We start from the raw sequence: 18805 nt of genomic DNA on the forward strand, positions 1-18805 counted from the left end.
GTTGTCGGACACTCAAAAGCATCCTTCGAGCCGGAATCGAACCAGCGACCTAAGGATTGCTAATTAGCTACTACAGTCCTCCGCTCTACCAGCTGAGCTATCGAAGGTTTAGCCAGATATGCGTGCAGCTGCTTCCTAGGTTTTTGTGTCAGTGCCAACTAAAAAGAAGTTGGCCCTTCATTTGAAGGTAGTGCCAAGTGGAAGTTTTGGAGGATGCGGGCATCGATCCCGCTACCTCTCGCATGCTAAGCGAGCGCTCTACCATTTGAGCTAATCCCCCTCTACTGTTGCTGGTTTCTGGCACTCGGGTCACACCGCAGTCATGTTATCATGCCTAAACCAAGTTTTGACCATGGGAGAAGAAAGGTTTCTTTCTTTTTTTTTTTTTTTTTAAGTGTGGATTTTTTGGTGCCTTGAAATATAAAGGACAGTGGAGTTTGCTGGGCTTTGGGTGGCCTGAAAGAACGAGACAGTGAATTTTTGGGGTACCTTTTTCCTGGGAGCATGAAAAATACAAAACTCTGCGCCTAGCAGAGGATGGTTTCGATCCATCGACCTCTGGGTTATGGGCCCAGCACGCTCCCGCTGCGCCACTCTGCTGCTGCTTAAACCTCTCTTACGAGAAGCCACATTACCGTCTGACTGTTGTCAAGCCACTAACGAAGCAGAAGAGTTGGCTTTAGTCACACTAGGGGTGAGAGTTGCATTTTCACGATTGAGAAGTGGTGTGAATTCTATGGCGTTGGTGGTATAGTGGTGAGCATAGCTGCCTTCCAAGCAGTTGACCCGGGTTCGATTCCCGGCCAACGCATTGTTACTCTTGTTTTGAAGTATTCTTGTTAACACTCTCTCCAGAGGCCAATGGTTGTGCGGTCAGGCTCAAAAAGAGTGCGCCCAGGAGGTATGCAGCTGCAAAGTCTGTGCGAGAGAGCCTCCGAGTTGAAGCATGCAAGGTTGTCGGACACTCAAAAGCATCCTTCGAGCCGGAATCGAACCAGCGACCTAAGGATTGCTAATTAGCTACTACAGTCCTCCGCTCTACCAGCTGAGCTATCGAAGGTTTAGCCAGATATGCGTGCAGCTGCTTCCTAGGTTTTTGTGTCAGTGCCAACTAAAAAGAAGTTGGCCCTTCATTTGAAGGTAGTGCCAAGTGGAAGTTTTGGAGGATGCGGGCATCGATCCCGCTACCTCTCGCATGCTAAGCGAGCGCTCTACCATTTGAGCTAATCCCCCTCTACTGTTGCTGGTTTCTGGCACTCAGGTCACACCGCAGTCATGTTATCATGCCTAAACCAAGTTTTGACCATGGGAGAAGAAAGGTTTCTTTTTTTTTTTTTTTTAAAGTGTGGATTTTTTGGTGCCTTGAAATATAAAGGACAGTGGAGTTTGCTGGGCTTTGGGTGGCCTGAAAGAACGAGACAGTGAATTTTTGGGGTACCTTTTTCCTGGGAGCATGAAAAATACAAAACTCTGCGCCTAGCAGAGGATGGTTTCGATCCATCGACCTCTGGGTTATGGGCCCAGCACGCTCCCGCTGCGCCACTCTGCTGCTGCTTAAACCTCTCTTACGAGAAGCCACATTACCGTCTGACTGTTGTCAAGCCACTAACGAAGCAGAAGAGTTGGCTTTAGTCACACTAGGGGTGAGAGTTGCATTTTCACGATTGAGAAGTGGTGTGAATTCTATGGCGTTGGTGGTATAGTGGTGAGCATAGCTGCCTTCCAAGCAGTTGACCCGGGTTCGATTCCCGGCCAACGCATTGTTTCTCTTGTTTTGAAGTATTCTTGTTAACACTCTCTCCAGAGGCCAATGGTTGTGCGGTCAGGCTCAAAAAGAGTGCGCCCAGGAGGTATGCAGCTGCAAAGTCTGTGCGAGAGAGCCTCCGAGTTGAAGCATGCAAGGTTGTCGGACACTCAAAAGCATCCTTCGAGCCGGAATCGAACCAGCGACCTAAGGATTGCTAATTAGCTACTACAGTCCTCCGCTCTACCAGCTGAGCTATCGAAGGTTTAGCCAGATATGCGTGCAGCTGCTTCCTAGGTTTTTGTGTCAGTGCCAACTAAAAAGAAGTTGGCCCTTCATTTGAAGGTAGTGCCAAGTGGAAGTTTTGGAGGATGCGGGCATCGATCCCGCTACCTCTCGCATGCTAAGCGAGCGCTCTACCATTTGAGCTAATCCCCCTCTACTGTTGCTGGTTTCTGGCACTCGGGTCACACCGCAGTCATGTTATCATGCCTAAACCAAGTTTTGACCATGGGAGAAGAAAGGTTTCTTTCTTTTTTTTTTTTTTTTTAAGTGTGGATTTTTTGGTGCCTTGAAATATAAAGGACAGTGGAGTTTGCTGGGCTTTGGGTGGCCTGAAAGAACGAGACAGTGAATTTTTGGGGTACCTTTTTCCTGGGAGCATGAAAAATACAAAACTCTGCGCCTAGCAGAGGATGGTTTCGATCCATCGACCTCTGGGTTATGGGCCCAGCACGCTCCCGCTGCGCCACTCTGCTGCTGCTTAAACCTCTCTTACGAGAAGCCACATTACCGTCTGACTGTTGTCAAGCCACTAACGAAGCAGAAGAGTTGGCTTTAGTCACACTAGGGGTGAGAGTTGCATTTTCACGATTGAGAAGTGGTGTGAATTCTATGGCGTTGGTGGTATAGTGGTGAGCATAGCTGCCTTCCAAGCAGTTGACCCGGGTTCGATTCCCGGCCAACGCATTGTTACTCTTGTTTTGAAGTATTCTTGTTAACACTCTCTCCAGAGGCCAATGGTTGTGCGGTCAGGCTCAAAAAGAGTGCGCCCAGGAGGTATGCAGCTGCAAAGTCTGTGCGAGAGAGCCTCCGAGTTGAAGCATGCAAGGTTGTCGGACACTCAAAAGCATCCTTCGAGCCGGAATCGAACCAGCGACCTAAGGATTGCTAATTAGCTACTACAGTCCTCCGCTCTACCAGCTGAGCTATCGAAGGTTTAGCCAGATATGCGTGCAGCTGCTTCCTAGGTTTTTGTGTCAGTGCCAACTAAAAAGAAGTTGGCCCTTCATTTGAAGGTAGTGCCAAGTGGAAGTTTTGGAGGATGCGGGCATCGATCCCGCTACCTCTCGCATGCTAAGCGAGCGCTCTACCATTTGAGCTAATCCCCCTCTACTGTTGCTGGTTTCTGGCACTCGGGTCACACCGCAGTCATGTTATCATGCCTAAACCAAGTTTTGACCATGGGAGAAGAAAGGTTTCTTTTTTTTTTTTTTTTTTTTTTTTTTTTAAGTGTGGATTTTTTGGTGCCTTGAAATATAAAGGACAGTGGAGTTTGCTGGGCTTTGGGTGGCCTGAAAGAACGAGACAGTGAATTTTTGGGGTACCTTTTTCCTGGGAGCATGAAAAATACAAAACTCTGCGCCTAGCAGAGGATGGTTTCGATCCATCGACCTCTGGGTTATGGGCCCAGCACGCTCCCGCTGCGCCACTCTGCTGCTGCTTAAACCTCTCTTACGAGAAGCCACATTACCGTCTGACTGTTGTCAAGCCACTAACGAAGCAGAAGAGTTGGCTTTAGTCACACTAGGGGTGAGAGTTGCATTTTCACGATTGAGAAGTGGTGTGAATTCTATGGCGTTGGTGGTATAGTGGTGAGCATAGCTGCCTTCCAAGCAGTTGACCCGGGTTCGATTCCCGGCCAACGCATTGTTACTCTTGTTTTGAAGTATTCTTGTTAACACTCTCTCCAGAGGCCAATGGTTGTGCGGTCAGGCTCAAAAAGAGTGCGCCCAGGAGGTATGCAGCTGCAAAGTCTGTGCGAGAGAGCCTCCGAGTTGAAGCATGCAAGGTTGTCGGACACTCAAAAGCATCCTTCGAGCCGGAATCGAACCAGCGACCTAAGGATTGCTAATTAGCTACTACAGTCCTCCGCTCTACCAGCTGAGCTATCGAAGGTTTAGCCAGATATGCGTGCAGCTGCTTCCTAGGTTTTTGTGTCAGTGCCAACTAAAAAGAAGTTGGCCCTTCATTTGAAGGTAGTGCCAAGTGGAAGTTTTGGAGGATGCGGGCATCGATCCCGCTACCTCTCGCATGCTAAGCGAGCGCTCTACCATTTGAGCTAATCCCCCTCTACTGTTGCTGGTTTCTGGCACTCGGGTCACACCGCAGTCATGTTATCATGCCTAAACCAAGTTTTGACCATGGGAGAAGAAAGGTTTCTTTTTTTTTTTTTTTTTTTTTTTTTTTTTTAAAGTGTGGATTTTTTGGTGCCTTGAAATATAAAGGACAGTGGAGTTTGCTGGGCTTTGGGTGGCCTGAAAGAACGAGACAGTGAATTTTTGGGGTACCTTTTTCCTGGGAGCATGAAAAATACAAAACTCTGCGCCTAGCAGAGGATGGTTTCGATCCATCGACCTCTGGGTTATGGGCCCAGCACGCTCCCGCTGCGCCACTCTGCTGCTGCTTAAACCTCTCTTACGAGAAGCCACATTACCGTCTGACTGTTGTCAAGCCACTAACGAAGCAGAAGAGTTGGCTTTAGTCACACTAGGGGTGAGAGTTGCATTTTCACGATTGAGAAGTGGTGTGAATTCTATGGCGTTGGTGGTATAGTGGTGAGCATAGCTGCCTTCCAAGCAGTTGACCCGGGTTCGATTCCCGGCCAACGCATTGTTTCTCTTGTTTTGAAGTATTCTTGTTAACACTCTCTCCAGAGGCCAATGGTTGTGCGGTCAGGCTCAAAAAGAGTGCGCCCAGGAGGTATGCAGCTGCAAAGTCTGTGCGAGAGAGCCTCCGAGTTGAAGCATGCAAGGTTGTCGGACACTCAAAAGCATCCTTCGAGCCGGAATCGAACCAGCGACCTAAGGATTGCTAATTAGCTACTACAGTCCTCCGCTCTACCAGCTGAGCTATCGAAGGTTTAGCCAGATATGCGTGCAGCTGCTTCCTAGGTTTTTGTGTCAGTGCCAACTAAAAAGAAGTTGGCCCTTCATTTGAAGGTAGTGCCAAGTGGAAGTTTTGGAGGATGCGGGCATCGATCCCGCTACCTCTCGCATGCTAAGCGAGCGCTCTACCATTTGAGCTAATCCCCCTCTACTGTTGCTGGTTTCTGGCACTCGGGTCACACCGCAGTCATGTTATCATGCCTAAACCAAGTTTTGACCATGGGAGAAGAAAGGTTTCTTTTTTTTTTTTTTTTTTTTTTTTTTTTTAAAGTGTGGATTTTTTGGTGCCTTGAAATATAAAGGACAGTGGAGTTTGCTGGGCTTTGGGTGGCCTGAAAGAACGAGACAGTGAATTTTTGGGGTACCTTTTTCCTGGGAGCATGAAAAATACAAAACTCTGCGCCTAGCAGAGGATGGTTTCGATCCATCGACCTCTGGGTTATGGGCCCAGCACGCTCCCGCTGCGCCACTCTGCTGCTGCTTAAACCTCTCTTACGAGAAGCCACATTACCGTCTGACTGTTGTCAAGCCACTAACGAAGCAGAAGAGTTGGCTTTAGTCACACTAGGGGTGAGAGTTGCATTTTCACGATTGAGAAGTGGTGTGAATTCTATGGCGTTGGTGGTATAGTGGTGAGCATAGCTGCCTTCCAAGCAGTTGACCCGGGTTCGATTCCCGGCCAACGCATTGTTTCTCTTGTTTTGAAGTATTCTTGTTAACACTCTCTCCAGAGGCCAATGGTTGTGCGGTCAGGCTCAAAAAGAGTGCGCCCAGGAGGTATGCAGCTGCAAAGTCTGTGCGAGAGAGCCTCCGAGTTGAAGCATGCAAGGTTGTCGGACACTCAAAAGCATCCTTCGAGCCGGAATCGAACCAGCGACCTAAGGATTGCTAATTAGCTACTACAGTCCTCCGCTCTACCAGCTGAGCTATCGAAGGTTTAGCCAGATATGCGTGCAGCTGCTTCCTAGGTTTTTGTGTCAGTGCCAACTAAAAAGAAGTTGGCCCTTCATTTGAAGGTAGTGCCAAGTGGAAGTTTTGGAGGATGCGGGCATCGATCCCGCTACCTCTCGCATGCTAAGCGAGCGCTCTACCATTTGAGCTAATCCCCCTCTACTGTTGCTGGTTTCTGGCACTCGGGTCACACCGCAGTCATGTTATCATGCCTAAACCAAGTTTTGACCATGGGAGAAGAAAGGTTTCTTTTTTTTTTTTTTTTTTTTTTTTTTTTTAAAGTGTGGATTTTTTGGTGCCTTGAAATATAAAGGACAGTGGAGTTTGCTGGGCTTTGGGTGGCCTGAAAGAACGAGACAGTGAATTTTTGGGGTACCTTTTTCCTGGGAGCATGAAAAATACAAAACTCTGCGCCTAGCAGAGGATGGTTTCGATCCATCGACCTCTGGGTTATGGGCCCAGCACGCTCCCGCTGCGCCACTCTGCTGCTGCTTAAACCTCTCTTACGAGAAGCCACATTACCGTCTGACTGTTGTCAAGCCACTAACGAAGCAGAAGAGTTGGCTTTAGTCACACTAGGGGTGAGAGTTGCATTTTCACGATTGAGAAGTGGTGTGAATTCTATGGCGTTGGTGGTATAGTGGTGAGCATAGCTGCCTTCCAAGCAGTTGACCCGGGTTCGATTCCCGGCCAACGCATTGTTACTCTTGTTTTGAAGTATTCTTGTTAACACTCTCTCCAGAGGCCAATGGTTGTGCGGTCAGGCTCAAAAAGAGTGCGCCCAGGAGGTATGCAGCTGCAAAGTCTGTGCGAGAGAGCCTCCGAGTTGAAGCATGCAAGGTTGTCGGACACTCAAAAGCATCCTTCGAGCCGGAATCGAACCAGCGACCTAAGGATTGCTAATTAGCTACTACAGTCCTCCGCTCTACCAGCTGAGCTATCGAAGGTTTAGCCAGATATGCGTGCAGCTGCTTCCTAGGTTTTTGTGTCAGTGCCAACTAAAAAGAAGTTGGCCCTTCATTTGAAGGTAGTGCCAAGTGGAAGTTTTGGAGGATGCGGGCATCGATCCCGCTACCTCTCGCATGCTAAGCGAGCGCTCTACCATTTGAGCTAATCCCCCTCTACTGTTGCTGGTTTCTGGCACTCGGGTCACACCGCAGTCATGTTATCATGCCTAAACCAAGCTTTGACCATGGGAGAAGAAAGGTTTCTTTTTTTTTTTTTTTTTTTTTTAAGTGTGGATTTTTTGGTGCCTTGAAATATAAAGGACAGTGGAGTTTGCTGGGCTTTGGGTGGCCTGAAAGAACGAGACAGTGAATTTTTGGGGTACCTTTTTCCTGGGAGCATGAAAAATACAAAACTCTGCGCCTAGCAGAGGATGGTTTCGATCCATCGACCTCTGGGTTATGGGCCCAGCACGCTCCCGCTGCGCCACTCTGCTGCTGCTTAAACCTCTCTTACGAGAAGCCACATTACCGTCTGACTGTTGTCAAGCCACTAACGAAGCAGAAGAGTTGGCTTTAGTCACACTAGGGGTGAGAGTTGCATTTTCACGATTGAGAAGTGGTGTGAATTCTATGGCGTTGGTGGTATAGTGGTGAGCATAGCTGCCTTCCAAGCAGTTGACCCGGGTTCGATTCCCGGCCAACGCATTGTTTCTCTTGTTTTGAAGTATTCTTGTTAACACTCTCTCCAGAGGCCAATGGTTGTGCGGTCAGGCTCAAAAAGAGTGCGCCCAGGAGGTATGCAGCTGCAAAGTCTGTGCGAGAGAGCCTCCGAGTTGAAGCATGCAAGGTTGTCGGACACTCAAAAGCATCCTTCGAGCCGGAATCGAACCAGCGACCTAAGGATTGCTAATTAGCTACTACAGTCCTCCGCTCTACCAGCTGAGCTATCGAAGGTTTAGCCAGATATGCGTGCAGCTGCTTCCTAGGTTTTTGTGTCAGTGCCAACTAAAAAGAAGTTGGCCCTTCATTTGAAGGTAGTGCCAAGTGGAAGTTTTGGAGGATGCGGGCATCGATCCCGCTACCTCTCGCATGCTAAGCGAGCGCTCTACCATTTGAGCTAATCCCCCTCTACTGTTGCTGGTTTCTGGCACTCGGGTCACACCGCAGTCATGTTATCATGCCTAAACCAAGTTTTGACCATGGGAGAAGAAAGGTTTCTTTTTTTTTTTTTTTTTTTTTTTTTTTTTAAGTGTGGATTTTTTGGTGCCTTGAAATATAAAGGACAGTGGAGTTTGCTGGGCTTTGGGTGGCCTGAAAGAACGAGACAGTGAATTTTTGGGGTACCTTTTTCCTGGGAGCATGAAAAATACAAAACTCTGCGCCTAGCAGAGGATGGTTTCGATCCATCGACCTCTGGGTTATGGGCCCAGCACGCTCCCGCTGCGCCACTCTGCTGCTGCTTAAACCTCTCTTACGAGAAGCCACATTACCGTCTGACTGTTGTCAAGCCACTAACGAAGCAGAAGAGTTGGCTTTAGTCACACTAGGGGTGAGAGTTGCATTTTCACGATTGAGAAGTGGTGTGAATTCTATGGCGTTGGTGGTATAGTGGTGAGCATAGCTGCCTTCCAAGCAGTTGACCCGGGTTCGATTCCCGGCCAACGCATTGTTTCTCTTGTTTTGAAGTATTCTTGTTAACACTCTCTCCAGAGGCCAATGGTTGTGCGGTCAGGCTCAAAAAGAGTGCGCCCAGGAGGTATGCAGCTGCAAAGTCTGTGCGAGAGAGCCTCCGAGTTGAAGCATGCAAGGTTGTCGGACACTCAAAAGCATCCTTCGAGCCGGAATCGAACCAGCGACCTAAGGATTGCTAATTAGCTACTACAGTCCTCCGCTCTACCAGCTGAGCTATCGAAGGTTTAGCCAGATATGCGTGCAGCTGCTTCCTAGGTTTTTGTGTCAGTGCCAACTAAAAAGAAGTTGGCCCTTCATTTGAAGGTAGTGCCAAGTGGAAGTTTTGGAGGATGCGGGCATCGATCCCGCTACCTCTCGCATGCTAAGCGAGCGCTCTACCATTTGAGCTAATCCCCCTCTACTGTTGCTGGTTTCTGGCACTCGGGTCACACCGCAGTCATGTTATCATGCCTAAACCAAGTTTTGACCATGGGAGAAGAAAGGTTTCTTTTTTTTTTTTTTTTTTTTTTTTTTTTAAAGTGTGGATTTTTTGGTGCCTTGAAATATAAAGGACAGTGGAGTTTGCTGGGCTTTGGGTGGCCTGAAAGAACGAGACAGTGAATTTTTGGGGTACCTTTTTCCTGGGAGCATGAAAAATACAAAACTCTGCGCCTAGCAGAGGATGGTTTCGATCCATCGACCTCTGGGTTATGGGCCCAGCACGCTCCCGCTGCGCCACTCTGCTGCTGCTTAAACCTCTCTTACGAGAAGCCACATTACCGTCTGACTGTTGTCAAGCCACTAACGAAGCAGAAGAGTTGGCTTTAGTCACACTAGGGGTGAGAGTTGCATTTTCACGATTGAGAAGTGGTGTGAATTCTATGGCGTTGGTGGTATAGTGGTGAGCATAGCTGCCTTCCAAGCAGTTGACCCGGGTTCGATTCCCGGCCAACGCATTGTTACTCTTGTTTTGAAGTATTCTTGTTAACACTCTCTCCAGAGGCCAATGGTTGTGCGGTCAGGCTCAAAAAGAGTGCGCCCAGGAGGTATGCAGCTGCAAAGTCTGTGCGAGAGAGCCTCCGAGTTGAAGCATGCAAGGTTGTCGGACACTCAAAAGCATCCTTCGAGCCGGAATCGAACCAGCGACCTAAGGATTGCTAATTAGCTACTACAGTCCTCCGCTCTACCAGCTGAGCTATCGAAGGTTTAGCCAGATATGCGTGCAGCTGCTTCCTAGGTTTTTGTGTCAGTGCCAACTAAAAAGAAGTTGGCCCTTCATTTGAAGGTAGTGCCAAGTGGAAGTTTTGGAGGATGCGGGCATCGATCCCGCTACCTCTCGCATGCTAAGCGAGCGCTCTACCATTTGAGCTAATCCCCCTCTACTGTTGCTGGTTTCTGGCACTCGGGTCACACCGCAGTCATGTTATCATGCCTAAACCAAGTTTTGACCATGGGAGAAGAAAGGTTTCTTTTTTTTTTTTTTTTTTTAAAGTGTGGATTTTTTGGTGCCTTGAAATATAAAGGACAGTGGAGTTTGCTGGGCTTTGGGTGGCCTGAAAGAACGAGACAGTGAATTTTTGGGGTACCTTTTTCCTGGGAGCATGAAAAATACAAAACTCTGCGCCTAGCAGAGGATGGTTTCGATCCATCGACCTCTGGGTTATGGGCCCAGCACGCTCCCGCTGCGCCACTCTGCTGCTGCTTAAACCTCTCTTACGAGAAGCCACATTACCGTCTGACTGTTGTCAAGCCACTAACGAAGCAGAAGAGTTGGCTTTAGTCACACTAGGGGTGAGAGTTGCATTTTCACGATTGAGAAGTGGTGTGAATTCTATGGCGTTGGTGGTATAGTGGTGAGCATAGCTGCCTTCCAAGCAGTTGACCCGGGTTCGATTCCCGGCCAACGCATTGTTACTCTTGTTTTGAAGTATTCTTGTTAACACTCTCTCCAGAGGCCAATGGTTGTGCGGTCAGGCTCAAAAAGAGTGCGCCCAGGAGGTATGCAGCTGCAAAGTCTGTGCGAGAGAGCCTCCGAGTTGAAGCATGCAAGGTTGTCGGACACTCAAAAGCATCCTTCGAGCCGGAATCGAACCAGCGACCTAAGGATTGCTAATTAGCTACTACAGTCCTCCGCTCTACCAGCTGAGCTATCGAAGGTTTAGCCAGATATGCGTGCAGCTGCTTCCTAGGTTTTTGTGTCAGTGCCAACTAAAAAGAAGTTGGCCCTTCATTTGAAGGTAGTGCCAAGTGGAAGTTTTGGAGGATGCGGGCATCGATCCCGCTACCTCTCGCATGCTAAGCGAGCGCTCTACCATTTGAGCTAATCCCCCTCTACTGTTGCTGGTTTCTGGCACTCGGGTCACACCGCAGTCATGTTATCATGCCTAAACCAAGTTTTGACCATGGGAGAAGAAAGGTTTCTTTTTTTTTTTTTTTTTTTTTTTTTTTTTAAGTGTGGATTTTTTGGTGCCTTGAAATATAAAGGACAGTGGAGTTTGCTGGGCTTTGGGTGGCCTGAAAGAACGAGACAGTGAATTTTTGGGGTACCTTTTTCCTGGGAGCATGAAAAATACAAAACTCTGCGCCTAGCAGAGGATGGTTTCGATCCATCGACCTCTGGGTTATGGGCCCAGCACGCTCCCGCTGCGCCACTCTGCTGCTGCTTAAACCTCTCTTACGAGAAGCCACATTACCGTCTGACTGTTGTCAAGCCACTAACGAAGCAGAAGAGTTGGCTTTAGTCACACTAGGGGTGAGAGTTGCATTTTCACGATTGAGAAGTGGTGTGAATTCTATGGCGTTGGTGGTATAGTGGTGAGCATAGCTGCCTTCCAAGCAGTTGACCCGGGTTCGATTCCCGGCCAACGCATTGTTTCTCTTGTTTTGAAGTATTCTTGTTAACACTCTCTCCAGAGGCCAATGGTTGTGCGGTCAGGCTCAAAAAGAGTGCGCCCAGGAGGTATGCAGCTGCAAAGTCTGTGCGAGAGAGCCTCCGAGTTGAAGCATGCAAGGTTGTCGGACACTCAAAAGCATCCTTCGAGCCGGAATCGAACCAGCGACCTAAGGATTGCTAATTAGCTACTACAGTCCTCCGCTCTACCAGCTGAGCTATCGAAGGTTTAGCCAGATATGCGTGCAGCTGCTTCCTAGGTTTTTGTGTCAGTGCCAACTAAAAAGAAGTTGGCCCTTCATTTGAAGGTAGTGCCAAGTGGAAGTTTTGGAGGATGCGGGCATCGATCCCGCTACCTCTCGCATGCTAAGCGAGCGCTCTACCATTTGAGCTAATCCCCCTCTACTGTTGCTGGTTTCTGGCACTCGGGTCACACCGCAGTCATGTTATCATGCCTAAACCAAGTTTTGACCATGGGAGAAGAAAGGTTTCTTTTTTTTTTTTTTTTTTTTTTTTTTTTTAAAGTGTGGATTTTTTGGTGCCTTGAAATATAAAGGACAGTGGAGTTTGCTGGGCTTTGGGTGGCCTGAAAGAACGAGACAGTGAATTTTTGGGGTACCTTTTTCCTGGGAGCATGAAAAATACAAAACTCTGCGCCTAGCAGAGGATGGTTTCGATCCATCGACCTCTGGGTTATGGGCCCAGCACGCTCCCGCTGCGCCACTCTGCTGCTGCTTAAACCTCTCTTACGAGAAGCCACATTACCGTCTGACTGTTGTCAAGCCACTAACGAAGCAGAAGAGTTGGCTTTAGTCACACTAGGGGTGAGAGTTGCATTTTCACGATTGAGAAGTGGTGTGAATTCTATGGCGTTGGTGGTATAGTGGTGAGCATAGCTGCCTTCCAAGCAGTTGACCCGGGTTCGATTCCCGGCCAACGCATTGTTACTCTTGTTTTGAAGTATTCTTGTTAACACTCTCTCCAGAGGCCAATGGTTGTGCGGTCAGGCTCAAAAAGAGTGCGCCCAGGAGGTATGCAGCTGCAAAGTCTGTGCGAGAGAGCCTCCGAGTTGAAGCATGCAAGGTTGTCGGACACTCAAAAGCATCCTTCGAGCCGGAATCGAACCAGCGACCTAAGGATTGCTAATTAGCTACTACAGTCCTCCGCTCTACCAGCTGAGCTATCGAAGGTTTAGCCAGATATGCGTGCAGCTGCTTCCTAGGTTTTTGTGTCAGTGCCAACTAAAAAGAAGTTGGCCCTTCATTTGAAGGTAGTGCCAAGTGGAAGTTTTGGAGGATGCGGGCATCGATCCCGCTACCTCTCGCATGCTAAGCGAGCGCTCTACCATTTGAGCTAATCCCCCTCTACTGTTGCTGGTTTCTGGCACTCGGGTCACACCGCAGTCATGTTATCATGCCTAAACCAAGTTTTGACCATGGGAGAAGAAAGGTTTCTTTTTTTTTTTTTTTTTTTAAAGTGTGGATTTTTTGGTGCCTTGAAATATAAAGGACAGTGGAGTTTGCTGGGCTTTGGGTGGCCTGAAAGAACGAGACAGTGAATTTTTGGGGTACCTTTTTCCTGGGAGCATGAAAAATACAAAACTCTGCGCCTAGCAGAGGATGGTTTCGATCCATCGACCTCTGGGTTATGGGCCCAGCACGCTCCCGCTGCGCCACTCTGCTGCTGCTTAAACCTCTCTTACGAGAAGCCACATTACCGTCTGACTGTTGTCAAGCCACTAACGAAGCAGAAGAGTTGGCTTTAGTCACACTAGGGGTGAGAGTTGCATTTTCACGATTGAGAAGTGGTGTGAATTCTATGGCGTTGGTGGTATAGTGGTGAGCATAGCTGCCTTCCAAGCAGTTGACCCGGGTTCGATTCCCGGCCAACGCATTGTTACTCTTGTTTTGAAGTATTCTTGTTAACACTCTCTCCAGAGGCCAATGGTTGTGCGGTCAGGCTCAAAAAGAGTGCGCCCAGGAGGTATGCAGCTGCAAAGTCTGTGCGAGAGAGCCTCCGAGTTGAAGCATGCAAGGTTGTCGGACACTCAAAAGCATCCTTCGAGCCGGAATCGAACCAGCGACCTAAGGATTGCTAATTAGCTACTACAGTCCTCCGCTCTACCAGCTGAGCTATCGAAGGTTTAGCCAGATATGCGTGCAGCTGCTTCCTAGGTTTTTGTGTCAGTGCCAACTAAAAAGAAGTTGGCCCTTCATTTGAAGGTAGTGCCAAGTGGAAGTTTTGGAGGATGCGGGCATCGATCCCGCTACCTCTCGCATGCTAAGCGAGCGCTCTACCATTTGAGCTAATCCCCCTCTACTGTTGCTGGTTTCTGGCACTCGGGTCACACCGCAGTCATGTTATCATGCCTAAACCAAGTTTTGACCATGGGAGAAGAAAGGTTTCTTTTTTTTTTTTTTTTTTTTTTTTTTTTAAGTGTGGATTTTTTGGTGCCTTGAAATATAAAGGACAGTGGAGTTTGCTGGGCTTTGGGTGGCCTGAAAGAACGAGACAGTGAATTTTTGGGGTACCTTTTTCCTGGGAGCATGAAAAATACAAAACTCTGCGCCTAGCAGAGGATGGTTTCGATCCATCGACCTCTGGGTTATGGGCCCAGCACGCTCCCGCTGCGCCACTCTGCTGCTGCTTAAACCTCTCTTACGAGAAGCCACATTACCGTCTGACTGTTGTCAAGCCACTAACGAAGCAGAAGAGTTGGCTTTAGTCACACTAGGGGTGAGAGTTGCATTTTCACGATTGAGAAGTGGTGTGAATTCTATGGCGTTGGTGGTATAGTGGTGAGCATAGCTGCCTTCCAAGCAGTTGACCCGGGTTCGATTCCCGGCCAACGCATTGTTACTCTTGTTTTGAAGTATTCTTGTTAACACTCTCTCCAGAGGCCAATGGTTGTGCGGTCAGGCTCAAAAAGAGTGCGCCCAGGAGGTATGCAGCTGCAAAGTCTGTGCGAGAGAGCCTCCGAGTTGAAGCATGCAAGGTTGTCGGACACTCAAAAGCATCCTTCGAGCCGGAATCGAACCAGCGACCTAAGGATTGCTAATTAGCTACTACAGTCCTCCGCTCTACCAGCTGAGCTATCGAAGGTTTAGCCAGATATGCGTGCAGCTGCTTCCTAGGTTTTTGTGTCAGTGCCAACTAAAAAGAAGTTGGCCCTTCATTTGAAGGTAGTGCCAAGTGGAAGTTTTGGAGGATGCGGGCATCGATCCCGCTACCTCTCGCATGCTAAGCGAGCGCTCTACCATTTGAGCTAATCCCCCTCTACTGTTGCTGGTTTCTGGCACTCGGGTCACACCGCAGTCATGTTATCATGCCTAAACCAAGTTTTGACCATGGGAGAAGAAAGGTTTCTTTTTTTTTTTTTTTTTTTTTTTTTTTTTAAAGTGTGGATTTTTTGGTGCCTTGAAATATAAAGGACAGTGGAGTTTGCTGGGCTTTGGGTGGCCTGAAAGAACGAGACAGTGAATTTTTGGGGTACCTTTTTCCTGGGAGCATGAAAAATACAAAACTCTGCGCCTAGCAGAGGATGGTTTCGATCCATCGACCTCTGGGTTATGGGCCCAGCACGCTCCCGCTGCGCCACTCTGCTGCTGCTTAAACCTCTCTTACGAGAAGCCACATTACCGTCTGACTGTTGTCAAGCCACTAACGAAGCAGAAGAGTTGGCTTTAGTCACACTAGGGGTGAGAGTTGCATTTTCACGATTGAGAAGTGGTGTGAATTCTATGGCGTTGGTGGTATAGTGGTGAGCATAGCTGCCTTCCAAGCAGTTGACCCGGGTTCGATTCCCGGCCAACGCATTGTTTCTCTTGTTTTGAAGTATTCTTGTTAACACTCTCTCCAGAGGCCAATGGTTGTGCGGTCAGGCTCAAAAAGAGTGCGCCCAGGAGGTATGCAGCTGCAAAGTCTGTGCGAGAGAGCCTCCGAGTTGAAGCATGCAAGGTTGTCGGACACTCAAAAGCATCCTTCGAGCCGGAATCGAACCAGCGACCTAAGGATTGCTAATTAGCTACTACAGTCCTCCGCTCTACCAGCTGAGCTATCGAAGGTTTAGCCAGATATGCGTGCAGCTGCTTCCTAGGTTTTTGTGTCAGTGCCAACTAAAAAGAAGTTGGCCCTTCATTTGAAGGTAGTGCCAAGTGGAAGTTTTGGAGGATGCGGGCATCGATCCCGCTACCTCTCGCATGCTAAGCGAGCGCTCTACCATTTGAGCTAATCCCCCTCTACTGTTGCTGGTTTCTGGCACTCGGGTCACACCGCAGTCATGTTATCATGCCTAAACCAAGCTTTGACCATGGGAGAAGAAAGGTTTCTTTTTTTTTTTTTTTTTTTTTTAAGTGTGGATTTTTTGGTGCCTTGAAATATAAAGGACAGTGGAGTTTGCTGGGCTTTGGGTGGCCTGAAAGAACGAGACAGTGAATTTTTGGGGTACCTTTTTCCTGGGAGCATGAAAAATACAAAACTCTGCGCCTAGCAGAGGATGGTTTCGATCCATCGACCTCTGGGTTATGGGCCCAGCACGCTCCCGCTGCGCCACTCTGCTGCTGCTTAAACCTCTCTTACGAGAAGCCACATTACCGTCTGACTGTTGTCAAGCCACTAACGAAGCAGAAGAGTTGGCTTTAGTCACACTAGGGGTGAGAGTTGCATTTTCACGATTGAGAAGTGGTGTGAATTCTATGGCGTTGGTGGTATAGTGGTGAGCATAGCTGCCTTCCAAGCAGTTGACCCGGGTTCGATTCCCGGCCAACGCATTGTTTCTCTTGTTTTGAAGTATTCTTGTTAACACTCTCTCCAGAGGCCAATGGTTGTGCGGTCAGGCTCAAAAAGAGTGCGCCCAGGAGGTATGCAGCTGCAAAGTCTGTGCGAGAGAGCCTCCGAGTTGAAGCATGCAAGGTTGTCGGACACTCAAAAGCATCCTTCGAGCCGGAATCGAACCAGCGACCTAAGGATTGCTAATTAGCTACTACAGTCCTCCGCTCTACCAGCTGAGCTATCGAAGGTTTAGCCAGATATGCGTGCAGCTGCTTCCTAGGTTTTTGTGTCAGTGCCAACTAAAAAGAAGTTGGCCCTTCATTTGAAGGTAGTGCCAAGTGGAAGTTTTGGAGGATGCGGGCATCGATCCCGCTACCTCTCGCATGCTAAGCGAGCGCTCTACCATTTGAGCTAATCCCCCTCTACTGTTGCTGGTTTCTGGCACTCGGGTCACACCGCAGTCATGTTATCATGCCTAAACCAAGTTTTGACCATGGGAGAAGAAAGGTTTCTTTCTTTTTTTTTTTTTTTTTAAGTGTGGATTTTTTGGTGCCTTGAAATATAAAGGACAGTGGAGTTTGCTGGGCTTTGGGTGGCCTGAAAGAACGAGACAGTGAATTTTTGGGGTACCTTTTTCCTGGGAGCATGAAAAATACAAAACTCTGCGCCTAGCAGAGGATGGTTTCGATCCATCGACCTCTGGGTTATGGGCCCAGCACGCTCCCGCTGCGCCACTCTGCTGCTGCTTAAACCTCTCTTACGAGAAGCCACATTACCGTCTGACTGTTGTCAAGCCACTAACGAAGCAGAAGAGTTGGCTTTAGTCACACTAGGGGTGAGAGTTGCATTTTCACGATTGAGAAGTGGTGTGAATTCTATGGCGTTGGTGGTATAGTGGTGAGCATAGCTGCCTTCCAAGCAGTTGACCCGGGTTCGATTCCCGGCCAACGCATTGTTACTCTTGTTTTGAAGTATTCTTGTTAACACTCTCTCCAGAGGCCAATGGTTGTGCGGTCAGGCTCAAAAAGAGTGCGCCCAGGAGGTATGCAGCTGCAAAGTCTGTGCGAGAGAGCCTCCGAGTTGAAGCATGCAAGGTTGTCGGACACTCAAAAGCATCCTTCGAGCCGGAATCGAACCAGCGACCTAAGGATTGCTAATTAGCTACTACAGTCCTCCGCTCTACCAGCTGAGCTATCGAAGGTTTAGCCAGATATGCGTGCAGCTGCTTCCTAGGTTTTTGTGTCAGTGCCAACTAAAAAGAAGTTGGCCCTTCATTTGAAGGTAGTGCCAAGTGGAAGTTTTGGAGGATGCGGGCATCGATCCCGCTACCTCTCGCATGCTAAGCGAGCGCTCTACCATTTGAGCTAATCCCCCTCTACTGTTGCTGGTTTCTGGCACTCAGGTCACACCGCAGTCATGTTATCATGCCTAAACCAAGTTTTGACCATGGGAGAAGAAAGGTTTCTTTTTTTTTTTTTTTTAAAGTGTGGATTTTTTGGTGCCTTGAAATATAAAGGACAGTGGAGTTTGCTGGGCTTTGGGTGGCCTGAAAGAACGAGACAGTGAATTTTTGGGGTACCTTTTTCCTGGGAGCATGAAAAATACAAAACTCTGCGCCTAGCAGAGGATGGTTTCGATCCATCGACCTCTGGGTTATGGGCCCAGCACGCTCCCGCTGCGCCACTCTGCTGCTGCTTAAACCTCTCTTACGAGAAGCCACATTACCGTCTGACTGTTGTCAAGCCACTAACGAAGCAGAAGAGTTGGCTTTAGTCACACTAGGGGTGAGAGTTGCATTTTCACGATTGAGAAGTGGTGTGAATTCTATGGCGTTGGTGGTATAGTGGTGAGCATAGCTGCCTTCCAAGCAGTTGACCCGGGTTCGATTCCCGGCCAACGCATTGTTTCTCTTGTTTTGAAGTATTCTTGTTAACACTCTCTCCAGAGGCCAATGGTTGTGCGGTCAGGCTCAAAAAGAGTGCGCCCAGGAGGTATGCAGCTGCAAAGTCTGTGCGAAAGAGCCTCCGAGTTGAAGCATGCAAGGTTGTCGGACACTCAAAAGCATCCTTCGAGCCGGAATCGAACCAGCGACCTAAGGATTGCTAATTAGCTACTACAGTCCTCCGCTCTACCAGCTGAGCTATCGAAGGTTTAGCCAGATATGCGTGCAGCTGCTTCCTAGGTTTTTGTGTCAGTGCCAACTAAAAAGAAGTTGGCCCTTCATTTGAAGGTAGTGCCAAGTGGAAGTTTTGGAGGATGCGGGCATCGATCCCGCTACCTCTCGCATGCTAAGCGAGCGCTCTACCATTTGAGCTAATCCCCCTCTACTGTTGCTGGTTTCTGGCACTCGGGTCACACCGCAGTCATGTTATCATGCCTAAACCAAGTTTTGACCATGGGAGAAGAAAGGTTTCTTTCTTTTTTTTTTTTTTTTTAAGTGTGGATTTTTTGGTGCCTTGAAATATAAAGGACAGTGGAGTTTGCTGGGCTTTGGGTGGCCTGAAAGAACGAGACAGTGAATTTTTGGGGTACCTTTTTCCTGGGAGCATGAAAAATACAAAACTCTGCGCCTAGCAGAGGATGGTTTCGATCCATCGACCTCTGGGTTATGGGCCCAGCACGCTCCCGCTGCGCCACTCTGCTGCTGCTTAAACCTCTCTTACGA

At 48.5% G+C, this 18805-nt stretch overlaps 40 non-coding genes across 40 annotated transcripts; all 40 read right to left on the reverse strand.

Moving 5' to 3' along the window:
* Positions 1-21: 21 nt before the first annotated feature.
* On the reverse strand, positions 22-107 carry TRNAY-GUA (transfer RNA tyrosine (anticodon GUA)). Its single transcript is given in 2 exon segments — positions 22-57; positions 71-107. It is a non-coding gene; the product is annotated as a tRNA-Tyr (tRNA).
* Positions 108-207: 100 nt separating this feature from the next.
* On the reverse strand, positions 208-280 carry TRNAA-AGC (transfer RNA alanine (anticodon AGC)). Its single transcript has one exon. It is a non-coding gene; the product is annotated as a tRNA-Ala (tRNA).
* Positions 281-974: 694 nt separating this feature from the next.
* TRNAY-GUA (transfer RNA tyrosine (anticodon GUA)) lies at positions 975-1060 on the reverse strand. The gene is given in 2 exon segments: positions 975-1010; positions 1024-1060. It is a non-coding gene; the product is annotated as a tRNA-Tyr (tRNA).
* A 100-nt stretch (positions 1061-1160) lies between these two features.
* TRNAA-AGC (transfer RNA alanine (anticodon AGC)) lies at positions 1161-1233 on the reverse strand. Its single transcript has one exon. It is a non-coding gene; the product is annotated as a tRNA-Ala (tRNA).
* A 690-nt stretch (positions 1234-1923) lies between these two features.
* On the reverse strand, positions 1924-2009 carry TRNAY-GUA (transfer RNA tyrosine (anticodon GUA)). The gene is given in 2 exon segments: positions 1924-1959; positions 1973-2009. It is a non-coding gene; the product is annotated as a tRNA-Tyr (tRNA).
* A 100-nt stretch (positions 2010-2109) lies between these two features.
* On the reverse strand, positions 2110-2182 carry TRNAA-AGC (transfer RNA alanine (anticodon AGC)). The gene has a single exon. It is a non-coding gene; the product is annotated as a tRNA-Ala (tRNA).
* A 694-nt stretch (positions 2183-2876) lies between these two features.
* Positions 2877-2962, reverse strand: TRNAY-GUA (transfer RNA tyrosine (anticodon GUA)). The gene is given in 2 exon segments: positions 2877-2912; positions 2926-2962. It is a non-coding gene; the product is annotated as a tRNA-Tyr (tRNA).
* Positions 2963-3062: 100 nt separating this feature from the next.
* TRNAA-AGC (transfer RNA alanine (anticodon AGC)) lies at positions 3063-3135 on the reverse strand. Its single transcript has one exon. It is a non-coding gene; the product is annotated as a tRNA-Ala (tRNA).
* Positions 3136-3836: 701 nt separating this feature from the next.
* On the reverse strand, positions 3837-3922 carry TRNAY-GUA (transfer RNA tyrosine (anticodon GUA)). Its single transcript is given in 2 exon segments — positions 3837-3872; positions 3886-3922. It is a non-coding gene; the product is annotated as a tRNA-Tyr (tRNA).
* Positions 3923-4022: 100 nt separating this feature from the next.
* Positions 4023-4095, reverse strand: TRNAA-AGC (transfer RNA alanine (anticodon AGC)). The gene has a single exon. It is a non-coding gene; the product is annotated as a tRNA-Ala (tRNA).
* Positions 4096-4799: 704 nt separating this feature from the next.
* Positions 4800-4885, reverse strand: TRNAY-GUA (transfer RNA tyrosine (anticodon GUA)). Its single transcript is given in 2 exon segments — positions 4800-4835; positions 4849-4885. It is a non-coding gene; the product is annotated as a tRNA-Tyr (tRNA).
* A 100-nt stretch (positions 4886-4985) lies between these two features.
* TRNAA-AGC (transfer RNA alanine (anticodon AGC)) lies at positions 4986-5058 on the reverse strand. The gene has a single exon. It is a non-coding gene; the product is annotated as a tRNA-Ala (tRNA).
* Positions 5059-5761: 703 nt separating this feature from the next.
* Positions 5762-5847, reverse strand: TRNAY-GUA (transfer RNA tyrosine (anticodon GUA)). Its single transcript is given in 2 exon segments — positions 5762-5797; positions 5811-5847. It is a non-coding gene; the product is annotated as a tRNA-Tyr (tRNA).
* A 100-nt stretch (positions 5848-5947) lies between these two features.
* TRNAA-AGC (transfer RNA alanine (anticodon AGC)) lies at positions 5948-6020 on the reverse strand. Its single transcript has one exon. It is a non-coding gene; the product is annotated as a tRNA-Ala (tRNA).
* A 703-nt stretch (positions 6021-6723) lies between these two features.
* TRNAY-GUA (transfer RNA tyrosine (anticodon GUA)) lies at positions 6724-6809 on the reverse strand. Its single transcript is given in 2 exon segments — positions 6724-6759; positions 6773-6809. It is a non-coding gene; the product is annotated as a tRNA-Tyr (tRNA).
* A 100-nt stretch (positions 6810-6909) lies between these two features.
* On the reverse strand, positions 6910-6982 carry TRNAA-AGC (transfer RNA alanine (anticodon AGC)). The gene has a single exon. It is a non-coding gene; the product is annotated as a tRNA-Ala (tRNA).
* A 695-nt stretch (positions 6983-7677) lies between these two features.
* Positions 7678-7763, reverse strand: TRNAY-GUA (transfer RNA tyrosine (anticodon GUA)). Its single transcript is given in 2 exon segments — positions 7678-7713; positions 7727-7763. It is a non-coding gene; the product is annotated as a tRNA-Tyr (tRNA).
* Positions 7764-7863: 100 nt separating this feature from the next.
* TRNAA-AGC (transfer RNA alanine (anticodon AGC)) lies at positions 7864-7936 on the reverse strand. The gene has a single exon. It is a non-coding gene; the product is annotated as a tRNA-Ala (tRNA).
* Positions 7937-8638: 702 nt separating this feature from the next.
* On the reverse strand, positions 8639-8724 carry TRNAY-GUA (transfer RNA tyrosine (anticodon GUA)). The gene is given in 2 exon segments: positions 8639-8674; positions 8688-8724. It is a non-coding gene; the product is annotated as a tRNA-Tyr (tRNA).
* A 100-nt stretch (positions 8725-8824) lies between these two features.
* Positions 8825-8897, reverse strand: TRNAA-AGC (transfer RNA alanine (anticodon AGC)). The gene has a single exon. It is a non-coding gene; the product is annotated as a tRNA-Ala (tRNA).
* Positions 8898-9599: 702 nt separating this feature from the next.
* Positions 9600-9685, reverse strand: TRNAY-GUA (transfer RNA tyrosine (anticodon GUA)). Its single transcript is given in 2 exon segments — positions 9600-9635; positions 9649-9685. It is a non-coding gene; the product is annotated as a tRNA-Tyr (tRNA).
* Positions 9686-9785: 100 nt separating this feature from the next.
* TRNAA-AGC (transfer RNA alanine (anticodon AGC)) lies at positions 9786-9858 on the reverse strand. Its single transcript has one exon. It is a non-coding gene; the product is annotated as a tRNA-Ala (tRNA).
* A 693-nt stretch (positions 9859-10551) lies between these two features.
* Positions 10552-10637, reverse strand: TRNAY-GUA (transfer RNA tyrosine (anticodon GUA)). The gene is given in 2 exon segments: positions 10552-10587; positions 10601-10637. It is a non-coding gene; the product is annotated as a tRNA-Tyr (tRNA).
* A 100-nt stretch (positions 10638-10737) lies between these two features.
* Positions 10738-10810, reverse strand: TRNAA-AGC (transfer RNA alanine (anticodon AGC)). Its single transcript has one exon. It is a non-coding gene; the product is annotated as a tRNA-Ala (tRNA).
* A 702-nt stretch (positions 10811-11512) lies between these two features.
* Positions 11513-11598, reverse strand: TRNAY-GUA (transfer RNA tyrosine (anticodon GUA)). Its single transcript is given in 2 exon segments — positions 11513-11548; positions 11562-11598. It is a non-coding gene; the product is annotated as a tRNA-Tyr (tRNA).
* A 100-nt stretch (positions 11599-11698) lies between these two features.
* On the reverse strand, positions 11699-11771 carry TRNAA-AGC (transfer RNA alanine (anticodon AGC)). Its single transcript has one exon. It is a non-coding gene; the product is annotated as a tRNA-Ala (tRNA).
* A 703-nt stretch (positions 11772-12474) lies between these two features.
* TRNAY-GUA (transfer RNA tyrosine (anticodon GUA)) lies at positions 12475-12560 on the reverse strand. Its single transcript is given in 2 exon segments — positions 12475-12510; positions 12524-12560. It is a non-coding gene; the product is annotated as a tRNA-Tyr (tRNA).
* A 100-nt stretch (positions 12561-12660) lies between these two features.
* Positions 12661-12733, reverse strand: TRNAA-AGC (transfer RNA alanine (anticodon AGC)). The gene has a single exon. It is a non-coding gene; the product is annotated as a tRNA-Ala (tRNA).
* Positions 12734-13426: 693 nt separating this feature from the next.
* TRNAY-GUA (transfer RNA tyrosine (anticodon GUA)) lies at positions 13427-13512 on the reverse strand. Its single transcript is given in 2 exon segments — positions 13427-13462; positions 13476-13512. It is a non-coding gene; the product is annotated as a tRNA-Tyr (tRNA).
* Positions 13513-13612: 100 nt separating this feature from the next.
* TRNAA-AGC (transfer RNA alanine (anticodon AGC)) lies at positions 13613-13685 on the reverse strand. Its single transcript has one exon. It is a non-coding gene; the product is annotated as a tRNA-Ala (tRNA).
* A 701-nt stretch (positions 13686-14386) lies between these two features.
* Positions 14387-14472, reverse strand: TRNAY-GUA (transfer RNA tyrosine (anticodon GUA)). Its single transcript is given in 2 exon segments — positions 14387-14422; positions 14436-14472. It is a non-coding gene; the product is annotated as a tRNA-Tyr (tRNA).
* A 100-nt stretch (positions 14473-14572) lies between these two features.
* TRNAA-AGC (transfer RNA alanine (anticodon AGC)) lies at positions 14573-14645 on the reverse strand. Its single transcript has one exon. It is a non-coding gene; the product is annotated as a tRNA-Ala (tRNA).
* Positions 14646-15348: 703 nt separating this feature from the next.
* TRNAY-GUA (transfer RNA tyrosine (anticodon GUA)) lies at positions 15349-15434 on the reverse strand. The gene is given in 2 exon segments: positions 15349-15384; positions 15398-15434. It is a non-coding gene; the product is annotated as a tRNA-Tyr (tRNA).
* A 100-nt stretch (positions 15435-15534) lies between these two features.
* On the reverse strand, positions 15535-15607 carry TRNAA-AGC (transfer RNA alanine (anticodon AGC)). The gene has a single exon. It is a non-coding gene; the product is annotated as a tRNA-Ala (tRNA).
* A 695-nt stretch (positions 15608-16302) lies between these two features.
* Positions 16303-16388, reverse strand: TRNAY-GUA (transfer RNA tyrosine (anticodon GUA)). Its single transcript is given in 2 exon segments — positions 16303-16338; positions 16352-16388. It is a non-coding gene; the product is annotated as a tRNA-Tyr (tRNA).
* A 100-nt stretch (positions 16389-16488) lies between these two features.
* Positions 16489-16561, reverse strand: TRNAA-AGC (transfer RNA alanine (anticodon AGC)). The gene has a single exon. It is a non-coding gene; the product is annotated as a tRNA-Ala (tRNA).
* A 694-nt stretch (positions 16562-17255) lies between these two features.
* TRNAY-GUA (transfer RNA tyrosine (anticodon GUA)) lies at positions 17256-17341 on the reverse strand. The gene is given in 2 exon segments: positions 17256-17291; positions 17305-17341. It is a non-coding gene; the product is annotated as a tRNA-Tyr (tRNA).
* Positions 17342-17441: 100 nt separating this feature from the next.
* On the reverse strand, positions 17442-17514 carry TRNAA-AGC (transfer RNA alanine (anticodon AGC)). The gene has a single exon. It is a non-coding gene; the product is annotated as a tRNA-Ala (tRNA).
* Positions 17515-18204: 690 nt separating this feature from the next.
* TRNAY-GUA (transfer RNA tyrosine (anticodon GUA)) lies at positions 18205-18290 on the reverse strand. Its single transcript is given in 2 exon segments — positions 18205-18240; positions 18254-18290. It is a non-coding gene; the product is annotated as a tRNA-Tyr (tRNA).
* A 100-nt stretch (positions 18291-18390) lies between these two features.
* TRNAA-AGC (transfer RNA alanine (anticodon AGC)) lies at positions 18391-18463 on the reverse strand. Its single transcript has one exon. It is a non-coding gene; the product is annotated as a tRNA-Ala (tRNA).
* Between the last annotated feature and the right edge of the window lie 342 nt (positions 18464-18805).

This window comes from Eleutherodactylus coqui, chromosome 1 (genome assembly GCF_035609145.1).
Source record: "Eleutherodactylus coqui strain aEleCoq1 chromosome 1, aEleCoq1.hap1, whole genome shotgun sequence".
Taxonomy (NCBI): domain Eukaryota; kingdom Metazoa; phylum Chordata; class Amphibia; order Anura; family Eleutherodactylidae; genus Eleutherodactylus; species Eleutherodactylus coqui.